This window comes from Sciurus vulgaris (genome assembly GCF_902686455.1).
Source record: "Sciurus vulgaris genome assembly, chromosome: 4".
Lineage (NCBI taxonomy): Eukaryota > Metazoa > Chordata > Mammalia > Rodentia > Sciuridae > Sciurus > Sciurus vulgaris.
Window position 1 is genome coordinate 35,405,425 of NC_136464.1, and position 9,617 is coordinate 35,415,041.

A 9,617-nucleotide genomic window follows, 5' to 3' on the forward strand; every position below is an offset into this window, starting at 1 on the left:
TTCATTTAGTTATGTCTGGATGATCTAGCTAGTATTGAGAGTGGTGTGTTGAAATCACATATAGCATTGTGGTCTATTTGATTTTTTTATATTGAGAAACATTTATTTTGTATGTATACCAATGTTTAGGGCATAAATATATATAATAATTATATCTTGTTTTTTGATGATTCCCTCAACTAGTATGAAATGACCTTATTTGTTACTTCTGATTAATTTGTCTTGAAATTCCTTTGTTTGATATGTGAGCAACTACCTTGCTTTTGACTGCAATTTGCATCACGTATCCTTTCCCATCTTTATTTCAGTCCATGGATGTCTTTGTATGTAAGATGAGTCTATTGCATACAACATATTGTTGGGTCTTGCTTTCTAATCCAATCTGCCAATCTATTTCTTTTGATTAGAGAGTTTATACAATTTATATTCAATGTCACAGAGAGATTATTTTTATTTCCTGCCATTTTAATTTATTTCTAATGCTAATTCAGACTTGATCCTCCTTTAACTGACTATTCTAGTATTTATTCTTATGCTACTTTTATCTTTATTTTTCAATTCTTCTACATGAAATACTTCATTGACTATGCTCTATAGTGCAAGTTTAGTAGTTTTGAATTCTTTTAGTTTGTACTTATCATGGAATGTTTTTATTTCATCCTCAGTTGTGTAATTTTTCTGGATATAGTAATCTAGGTTGGTGCCCACTTTCCTTCAGTACTTAACATATATTATTCCAAGCCCTCCTGGCATATGGGGGTCTGAAATTTGAATTGGTTTACTTTCAAATGTGACCTGCCATTTTTCTCTGCAACTTTTAGAATTCTATCCTTATTCAGTGCACTAGGAATTTTCATTATAATGTATCTTGGAGATGATATATTTTGATCTTGCCTATTTTGAATTTTATGCACCTCTTGTATTTGGATTTCCATCTCATTCCTAAGATTGGGAAGTTTCTAATAGTATTTCATTGACAAGTTTGTACATTCCTTTAGTTTGTACTTCAGAACCTATATCTCCCCCAGTCATCCCTAAATTTGATCTCTGAATGATATACCAGATTTCTGGAATATTCTGGTCTATTAACATCTTTTCTTCATTGTCAATTTTTTCAAAATTATATACTTTGTCTTTGATGCCTGAAGATCTAACTTCAAAGTGATCTATTTGTATTGCTGTCCATCAAATTTTTAATTTGATTTGTTGATTCTTTCATTTTCAGGATATCCATTTGGTTCTTTTTCAGAATCTCTTTGTTGAAATGACTTTCTGTAGTCTCTTTCTTTAGTTTCACTTTCTGTAGTCTCTCTCAAATTTTATTCCTTACATCTTCTTTTAGATTGTTGAACATTTTAACTGTGAACTTTCTATATTCCTTCTTTGATATTTCCTCCACCACTCTGTTGTGCTGTCAATGAGTCAGCTGTTGAAGTGTTATGGGGTTTGAAGATGGCTCGTTTCCTTTCTTTTTCATACTGCTTTTATGTTTATATTGGGATGGTTATTACTTCATCTTTCATGCAAAGAACTGTGTATTAAACTTCTTTTTCTTAAGAATCCCATGCTGGGTAAATATTAAGGTATTGATTCTCTATCTTAATGTGTGACCTCTGATATTTCCAGTATCTGCACCACTTTGAGAGAAGCAACCAAACCCTATTTACTAAATTCAAAGCATTGTTATATACTATTAAAATCTTATGAAAATTTTAAAAACTTGTTAATTCTGTTCTTCATAATTCCTCTAATCCAGGTATAAACTTGTAGCAAAATTCTGGAATAGGTTGAGCAATTAGTTATTAAATACATTAAAATTGCTGTAACATTATATAAGGACTGAAAGGGAAAAGCCTTGGTTTATATTTCATCTGAACTTGGGACGTTCAGATGTCCAATATTCTTTGACTTTGGATTCCTTGAGAGGAAACAGGAACCATGCCCTGACTTGCTATGGACCTCCTGATGGTTTGTTCTCATTTGTTAACCCAGGAGTATGAGGTAGACTACTTGGAAGGTGCAATGTTGTGTTTGTTGGTGCTGGAGCTCAAGATACAGGGCTCTGATTGTCATGAAGCATCATATGCATGTCCTCCTCCACAGTATACATTCCAAAGTGACAGAGAGACTGGTGATGCTGCAAGCACAGGTCTTGTGGTTGTGAAATCTCCATGGGTAATTTGTAGTTCAGCTGCATCGTCCCGGCTGACACAACTCATCAGATTACTATCCCTATAACTGGGTATAGATACTCAGTGTATTTACTTCAGTTCTAGCTTCCATTGCTCCAGTTTGTGAACCATAGGCACCATGTGCTTCTGCTGAGTGGTACTGAGACAGCATCTATGCACAGTATCCAAATACCCAACAACTGTGGCTGTAAGTTAGTCTGGACACAGGCACATGCCGTAACTTACTTTCTGCTAACTGTGGCCATTATCTGGATGCCTTCCCTATCCTCTGTCTAGGACTAAAACTCTTGAATCTGAGCTCTCATTCTCACCACAGTGAATTGTGTCCTTTTTTAAAATCTTTATCTCTTTGTTGAAATGATCTTTCACTTTTCATCGTGAGTTGTGGGCATCTGCTAAGTCTCTGCCTGGGTTTCTATGGATGCTATTGTGAGTGCTGGTTAAACAAGCACTTCATGGAAGGGGTCTGCTGCATCCCACTCACCTTATTTTCAATCAGGGGGAAGGGATTTCAGCAACCTTAGGCTAATAGTGATCTCCTACAAGTTCTTTCTAGTCAGATTCTTAAGAGATCCCACTGCAGGGGTACTCACTCTGGTTTAATTTGTTGCTATCTGTAAGTGTAAATACGTCATGTTGATTTAATTTCTTCACAGGCAACAGGTCTGCTATGCAATTCACAAAATTGTTGCCAGGCCTAGCATGGCATTCTGGCTATGATTTATGTTAGACTACTTGATCTCCTTTAATGACCCTGTTGCTCCTATCCCATTTTAATTTGGTCTGATTTTCTTCCCATGTATTGTTAAGGGAGTGAGCTTATGTGCTTTTCCTCTTATTTTTTCTCTCTCTGTTTCCCCTCCCTCAATTCCGACCATGGCCCAGGTTTGGAATTATTTTCAGATCCAGCAACCAAACTTCAAATGTATCCATGTCTTAGACGGTTTCATACTGATCTTAGAGTATTTATTCTGTCACTCACATCTACAGTCAGCTGTTCCTTCATTGTCTTCTTTCTGTGTTGTGGAGAAATTTGGGATATTTTCTAGCTCTGCTCTGCCATCCTCTCCTTCACCCCAGTTGCCTTTCAAACATACTAATTTAATCTATGAATATATACTCTGAGAAATGGGACTAAGGGATCATATGATAGTTCTAGTTTGTGAATTTTTGAAAAAGCTCCATAGTATTTTCTTTAACAATGCTATCAACATACATTCCCACCAACATCATATCAGAGTTCTCTCTTCTCTAATCTTTGCCCACACTTGTGCATTGACTTTTGACAACAGCAATTCTAACAGGTGTAAGGTGATATCTCATCATGGCTGTGAGTTACATTTCCTTGATGATAAGGGATGTGATCATCTTTTCATATATCTCTTGACCATTTGCATATTTTCTTTGGAAAAATGTCTATTCTAATCTTTTGTCCATTTTTTAAAAGTTTATATGTCCAGGTTTTGTTAGTTTGACTTCCTTTTTCTTTTGCTATTCATTTAAATCTTGTTTATTTTGGATATGAATCTTACATTGAATAGTTTTTTTTATAAATATTTTCCCTGTCCCTAGATACCTTTTCATTTTGTAGATTGTTTCCTTTACTGTGCCTGAGCTTCTTAGCATGATGTATTCTCATTTATTTATTCATTTTTCCCCTGTGCTTTGAGTGTCAAATGCAAAAAAAAAAAAAAAAAAAAAAAAAAAAAAAACAACCAAAATGGGCATCCCCAAGGCTGGGTTTTGTACACAAAAGGGAGGGAAGAGACAATTTTGATTTTGATTTATGGATACTAATTTGAAGATTGGCGAAATTAGAAATGAGTTCTGGTATTCTGTTGTGTAATTGGGTGATGATAAACAGTGTACTGCTCATTACAAAAAAGTTAGAAGAAAGGATTTGGAATAATTTTGCCACAAATAATAATATATGTTTGAGGCTATAGGTATATTTACCTTCATTTGGCTATCACACAAAATACATCAGTATGAAAACATTAAATGGTATCCCATAAATATTCACAGTTCTTAGGTGTTGATTTTTAAAGGACATATTTTTTAAAATCATTGCTAGAAAAGGCTAGGGAACATCTTTCCCATGTTTTTCTCTAGTAGTTTAATGATTTCAGATCTTACATTTGTCTCGAATTGATTTTGGTGTGTCGTTTTAGAAATGAGTCTAATTTCTTTTGTTTTTGGATGTGGGTGTAGTTCCAAACTTTTTTTCTTGAAAAGACTATCCTTTCCCCGTTACTTACCCCTGGCTCCTTTGTGAAAAATTAGTTAACAATATGTGAGTATGTTTGTTTCTGTACTCTGCATGAGGTCCTTTGTTCTATGCATCTGTATTATGCCTGCAGTCTCATGTTTTACCTACTGTAGGCTTGTATATATTTCTATGCATACAGAATTCTTCATACATAAGATTACACTGGTTATTCAGAATTTTTTGAGATTCTAAACAAATTCTAGAACTTTCATAATTTCTGTGAAAAACACCTTGGATTATTCATAAGGATTGCATTAAATCTGTACATCATGTTGGGTTGTAACAATAATAAATATTCAAATCCATAATCATGGATTTTTTTTTCATGTATTTCTGTCTTCTACAACTTCTTTCATTGACGCTATTCATATTTTTTTAACCTCCTGGTGAAGTTTATTACTAAATATTTTAGTTTCTCATGCTGTTGTAAATGAAATATTTTCTTGATTCTTTATCAATTTGTTATTTAAAATGCTGTTGAGAATGAATTAAACAACATTGCCCTATGTATATTTATGATTTTTAATTAAAATTTTAAAAAAAGAAATCAAGACTAGGGAATATATAAATTAGAGAGTCAAGAAAATAAAAAGAAAAACTCATAGTTATGCAAGTCATAAGGATCCACTTGGACTGAACCTCAAATTCAGCGTTAAGTATCCTGGCAGTCATATTGAAAAGGGAAATATGGTTAATTACAAAGTACTTGTCATCAGAAAGAAAAAGAAGACCAGTTCCTTAGGGAAGGAAAGGCTTTCCTAACACTTGGCTCTTCAGGAAATATCTTATATAGAGCATCACATAGTCTAGCAATCTTCCTATAATTACTATGAAAGTGAATTTTGTAAGACAGTGTCTTGCAGCACCTTGCAATAAAAGTGAGAATATATAACTAAAAAAATAAATAAATAAATAAAAAATAAAATGCTGTTGAATTTGGTATGCTACCCCTGTATCCTGAATCTTTAGAATTGATTTATTAGTTTTCTATTCATTTATTAGGTTTGCAGTTGAAGTTTAGTTTTCCATATGTAGATTACATCTAATGAAAACAGACTATTTCTTTTTTTATTGTAGATTTATTTTACTTCTTTTTTAAATTTTTAATTAATTTTTAATTTGTTCTAATTTGTTGTACATGATAGAATGCATTTGTACATTTTGATAGATCTTACATAAATTGAATCTGTTTCATTTCTTCCTTTTTTATTTGTATGCCTTTTAGTTCTTTTTTTTTTTTTTCACTTAATTGTTCTGACTTGGACTTCTACGTTGAATAAAACTGTCAGATGGGACACTCTCATATTCTACCTAATTCTTGAGCAAAATCTTTCAACTTTCCCTATGGAACTAGCTCTTGGTTTGTCATACATGGCCATTATTGTGGGAGTTTTTGAACATTTTATCATAAAAGGAGTTGAAATTTATCAAATTTCTTTTGGTATACCTATTGAAATGGTCATGCAGTTTTTGTCCTTCATTCTGTTAATATGATAAATCACATTTACTGATGTATATGTGTTGAATCATTCTTAAATCTCTGGGAGCAACCCTGCTAAATCATGGTGGATGATACTTTTAATGTACAGAAGCATAGAAAGAAGCAGGTAGAATGAAATTTTTCCTAGCATTTTGAGTACTTATTTTCGAATTTTTACATGATAGTGTAGCTGTGGTGGACACCTGAGTCTTCTTGAGCTTTTTAACTTATGGATGGTTCTCTCATTGTTTTTCTTCAGTTAAAGGGGATGAAGATTGAGATACACTATTTCTTCATCTTATTGACAGTCTATAACATAACTATCTCTTTACATAGGCTTAATGTGCTTCTTCAGGGAAGTTCATTTTTTGTTATTTCTTATTGTACCTTATTTCTCATGAGTGCATAACATTTTGTTTGGTTCAATCAGCAAAATGAAATGTCCACCATTTTATATATTTGTATCCTTTTTATTAGAGAATTGCAGTTATACATAGTAGTTGAGTTCATTTTGACAAACTCATACATATGTTGACTTTGATTTAGTCAATTTCATCTTGGTTTTGCTCCCTTTCCCCTGCCCTGCTCTTTCTTCCAGTTCTCCTTCCTCTCTGCTACTGATCATCCATTCATTTATTTATCAGTTTATTGTGATTGTACATGTACATAAAGGTGGAATTCCTTGTGATTTATTTAAATAGGCACATAACATAGTATTGTTAAATTCATTCCACGTTTCTGCTCCTTTCTTTTCCCTCTTACCTTTATCTGGATCTCCTTCTCCAGTGATCTTGCCTATATCTTTGTGATAGCCCTTTTTCCCCCATTATTGCTCTAGCTTCCACATATGAGAGAAAACATTCCACCCTTGATTTTCTGAATCTGGCTTCTTTCACTTAGCACGATGCAGTTGTTTACTTTTGGTGGATATGAAAAATACCTGCAAGTCAGGTATCAGAAAACATCTAGGATGAATGCTCTAATTGCACAACATTTTCATTATTATTTAACTTCAACAAAAAAAATCACAGCAAATGGCCATAAAACAATGAAGAGCAGAGGCACATCAAACCTTTGCCATTTTAATATGTCAAGATATTTTAAAATGTTTCTCTGATTCCAGATGCACTACTTCATTTCACTATTTCTAACAATGAGAGACATATAAAACCAATGGAAACATCAAAATGCACCAAGAATATTTTCTGTGCAGCAATCTCTTTTAATAATTTGCTTCCATTAATATATTTAATTAAAAAAAAGAACAAATTCACTTACCCTTTGCCAGCCACTGGAGAAACATGAGCATACTTACATTGCTTAAAGATTTTCTGATGTTTTTAGCATCTATCTGCAAGATATTCCCAAGAATTGGGAGAGGAGTGGGGCCTGGTGGGAGCTTCCCTCCTCCAGAGCTCTGTCTCCTCAATGAAAAGAGAAGCAGACCAGAGACACAGAGCACCAAGATGATAGCTAGATCCATTGAAGTCTTCTCGTTTACTGAAACAAATGTGAGCTTGCAATCAATGTAAAGCTTTTATAGTGCTCTCTCATAATTCAGAATATGTCTTATTTAAATATAAAGTGCTGAATCAGTCAACTAGAAAAGCTCTAATCCCTCCTGAGTGTACACTGATTATCTGATAAAGGTAAAAATAAACTGTTGTTAAGTTTGCTCTCTTTTCCAAATCTCTATCCTTGACCATTCTGGGATACACCAGAGGACAGACTATTTACAGCAAAGAAACAAATAAACGAGGACACGGCTTCTGGTTATAACCATGTGCAACTAGGATTAAGAAAAAAAATGACACATTTGATTGAAAAATTGCTCCACATTCTGGATTCTCAGACTGATGACCAATAGGAAATTCATGACTTTGAGAAATGTCACTTTATATCTGACTTTTATGTAGCCATATTGAACTTGTGATACTTCATCAAACAATAAGATAGTTTGTGTTTGAAAATGAAGTCTTTTAAATATGTTAAATAATTGAACTAACATCACAACTCCCTGAATTAAAGTAAGCAGCATGTGCGTTGGAGGTGAATGGAAGTGAGGGACCACATCAAGACTTCCTGCACAGGAGGAATAATATGCAAACTGAAATAGAATATTTTTGGTAGTCATGATTCAATACGTCATTGGATTGACCAATAGACACTACCAGATCCATAAATTGATTAGCATACTTATTTACAAGTCATTTAATAAAGATAATAGTTGTTGACAAGATCACAGTTACATAATATTCAACTTCCATGTTTACAGGAATTTTGATAACTAACATAAATTTTCACATCTATCACATCACTTGTGATTTTCCTAATTATATTTAGATAAAGTAAAATTATTTCCATTGAGGAATGAGGAAGCTGGGCCTCAAGAGATCCAGTGCCATGGCCAAGGGCACACAGATTGTACATGGTAGAACTGAGACTGACCTCATATACCCTGACTCTCTTAGATTTACCTAAAAAAAACTGAAATTCAAACAAGTTCAATTTTACTGAGTATGTTCTCTTTTACATTATTCCATGGTTACACTCATAAGTGACTTTTCAACTAGACATTGATTTAATAATTGCAACATCCATTGATTAAAATGGTAGCCAGAAAAGTTTTGTTTTTTTAACCTTTAGAATTTTCATTAACTCAGGCCTTAAAATCTTTATTCATGTCAAAACAAAACAGTAATTTGTTGTGACTCACAGAGTTGCAACCTCTAAACCAACCACCTCAGGCTCTAAACACTGAAAAACCACACTTCCTTATTTTGGATAAAATAAACTTGATGTCTCTCATTAGTACTTTAGCTTTCTTATCAATAAGATGAATTACTCTACTATCTTATTTCATCCCATGAGGCTCCTGCCTGACCATTTCATTTTTTATAATGAGCGAGAATCACACAACATACCAAAATTTGGGGACACAGGAAAGGTAGTGTTAAAAAATAAGTTTATAACAATGGATGCCTTCATAAATCAATTTCAAATATATAACATAATAATGCATCTCAATAACCTAATAAAGAGGCAACAATACCAATTAATTGAAGGAAATAACAAAGATCAGAGCAGAAATAAATAAATATTTAGAATCAGTAGAAGTTCTTTTTTTTTTTTACTTTTTTTATTGTAAACAAATGGGATACATGTTGTTTCTCTGTTTGTACATGGCATAAAGGCATACCATTTGTGTAATCATAAATTTACATAGAGTAATGTTGTTTGATTCATTCTGTTATTTTTTCCCTTCCCCCCACCCCTCCCACCCTCTTTTCCCTCTATACAGTCCTTCCTTCCTCCATTCTTGCCCCCCTCCCTAACCCTAACTCTAACCTTAACACTAAACCTTCCCTCCCCCCACTTATTAGCGATATCATTCGTCCTTTGGTTTTTTGAGATTGGTTTATCTCACTTAGCATGATATTCTCCAATTTCATCCATTTGCCTCCAAATGCCATAATTTTATCATTCTTTATGACTGAGTAATATTCCATTGTATATATATACCGCAGTTTCTTTATCCATTCATCAATTGAAGGAGATCTAGGTTGGTTCCACAGTCTGGCTATTGTGAATTGAGCAGCTATGAACATTGATGTGGCTGTATCTCTGTAGTATGCTGATTTTAAGTCCTTTGGGTATAGGCCAAGGAGTGGGATAG

General features: G+C 33.5%; 1 pseudogene across 1 annotated transcript in view; it reads right to left on the bottom strand.

Moving 5' to 3' along the window:
- LOC306660041 (cytochrome P450 2C9-like) overlaps positions 1–7,618 on the bottom strand; it is a 52,572-nt pseudogene extending 44,954 nt beyond the window's left edge. Inside the window, exon 1 of the transcript XR_013766625.1 lies at positions 7,257–7,618. The product of XR_013766625.1 is annotated as a cytochrome P450 2C9-like (transcript). The remainder of the gene's footprint in view (positions 1–7,256) is intronic.
- Positions 7,619–9,617: the final 1,999 nt, after the last annotated feature.